Source organism: Halyomorpha halys, unplaced genomic scaffold (assembly GCF_000696795.3).
Source record: "Halyomorpha halys isolate HHAL.00 unplaced genomic scaffold, Hhal_1.1 Scaffold1251.1, whole genome shotgun sequence".
NCBI lineage: Eukaryota > Metazoa > Arthropoda > Insecta > Hemiptera > Pentatomidae > Halyomorpha > Halyomorpha halys.
In genome coordinates, this window is record NW_027109339.1 from 24878 (window position 1) to 27588 (window position 2711).

Genomic DNA, 2711 nt, shown 5'->3' on the forward strand with positions numbered 1-2711 from the left:
TCCCATTCGCCTCAAGAATATAATCTGAATTATATTACCGGGTTTACAAGTGGAATTGTACCACACCAGTTCCCTCAATTTAGAATCTTATAGGTTTCTAAGCTCTCTGGTTAACTTAAGTCCGAATATTTGACGTACTAATTTATTTTAAAAACCTTAAGGCGCTATTCTTCCCTAAGTGAAAGAGGCCCGCTTCGCATTCGTAACGAACTGTAGAATACATATGAAATTCTAACATTAAAGTTTCTGGTCAGAAGTGACGAAGCAAATCCAAAATCGAAAAATAACAAGCATTTACCGCCTTTAACCTCGCTATTTTTTCTCATTGATTTCATTTTTTCTAGTTACCGTAAACCCTTGGCTCTCTTTAACTTTTCAAATATATTTCCTCCTGTAACTATATCACCGAAGTTATTCCCGTTTCTACTCCTAATCATTTTGTTTTATCCGTAGTTATTTCGAGACCTAGTTTCTTACTAGATTTTATCAAGTTTCCTCGTACTTAACATTCCATACACACATTTATTTACTTCTGTTAAAGTTCAAAGAAATATAGAGAGGTTTGACCTAATAATTAAAAAAAGAAAAAGAAAAATAATAGTAAAAAATAAGAAAAACAAAAGAAAATTAATTGAAAATGAAAATTGAAAAATAAATAATCTTATTGGACAAATGAAAAGACACAAAATACTGACTAAAATACAATAAAAAAAACCTGTAAGTTTTAAATATGCAAATAAAATTTTCAAAAATACTATTTAAAATACAATCTATAAAAAATATTTTTAGTAGAAATCATGAAACAAAAAAAATGGCATTTTTAAAAAAATAGAAATCTATTAAATAAATCGAATTCTATCCTTATTAAGTCTCAATATTCTTTATTATATCAATAGTCCAACGCTTCGGCCAATTCGGCCCATAAAGTTTATCTAATAGTGGATAGTGTAGTTTTAATCTAAAATTAAAATTTTAAAAATTAATGAAGGTTTAGAAAAATAGGGTGATTTTGACTTAAATATGATGACCTGGACAAAATAGCCTGTAAAACATTTTTTAAATTTTGATGTGAGATGTGAATTTATATTTAAGATTGTCTTTGAGGATGGCCGAATTTGCCGAAACGTTGGACTAGATATAATAAAGAGTGTTGACACTTAATAAGGATACCATTTGATTTATTTAATTGATAAATACTAGTCTCATGAATTGAATAAATTATAAAAAATAGAAATATTTGACTAACTGTTAATTAATTACAAGGGGAGGCTTCGCATGAGGGGTCATCGAGTTCAATAAGCTGAACTTCCTCTTTTTCGACCCATATGAATATATTTTTAGATTTTATGCCTTAAAATGAGGAAAAAGCAGTTTCAAATTCATAAAAACTTCTCAAACATATTAATATCTTCACTTGAAGGGTGTGTTCTAGTACGAGTTTGACTGCGCAGCCACCTCTCATTATTATTATTAAATAATTACTTTTTTGATTTTCGTTAACCTATATTTGAGCGTTAATAGGATGACTAACTCCATAAAATCATTATTAGTACTGATTCAATACTAATTTAGCATTGAATAAATGACTAAGAGCACAATATAAATTTTAGTTAACTTTTATGTTATTATATTTTAATTTTTAGAGCGAGAAAGATTATTACTATTTATACTAAAAGGATCATTCAGGAAATTATAACGGGAAAAATATTATTACAGGGAATAACATAAAGATACCTGTTCTGAAAAGAGCGAGAATTAATTTCATCTCAAAGTGACATGGTAAGTGATAGTTGTCTAATGCGCGGACAGCACCGGATTTTTCATAACAGTGGGCAACAGCTTAAAGGCAAAAGCTGTTGAAAACAAAAATTCTAGTAAGTGCCCCATCTTTAGTAGGAAGGAGATTCGAACAGCCGTTTCCAGATGTGACCGAATCCCGATAAATTGATTTTTCCATCAAGAGATAAGTTAGGGACTTACACAGCAGGAACTTAAGGGAACTTTTTAATCTGGAGATTGAAAGGGAGAGTGGAGCCGAGATGGAATCTTCCAAAGTCCTAATATTGAACATACTTTGAAGGTGTCGGGGCAAAGTGTGTCAGGATTGTGAGGGGGTCGGACTGCGATTGACGTGGAGTGGATGACCCTATATAACATATAAACTGCCCTGTTCTGGCCAGCCCTAACCTTCCAATAACTATAATTTGATTAATTAGTCGTCACTACAGTGTAAGGTAATTTGATAGAGCTTTTATAAAATTCTAATATTTCATTATTAAAATATTTCTGAGGTGTAGGTACAATGGAGGAAGCAATGCTCCCTGAATATAGCTAATAGCTCCCAAGCTTGTAATTCATAATATATAAATGAGAAAAGTTTTATAGATTATTTTTAATACTCAAGAAATGTTTTGTAGACTATTTTTAATACTTGAGAAATGTTTTATAGATTATTTTTAATACTTGAGATATGTTTTATAGATTATTTTTAATACTCGAGAAATGTTTTGTAGATTATTTTTAATACGTGAGAAATGTTTTATTGATTATTTTTAATACTTGAGAAATGTTTTATAGATTATTTTTAATACTTGAGAAATGTTTTATAGATTATTTTTAATACTCGAGAAATGTTTTGTAGATTATTTTTAATACTTGAGGAATGTTGGTAACCTAAATAGCTTTGAACAAATAATTAATTAAATAATATA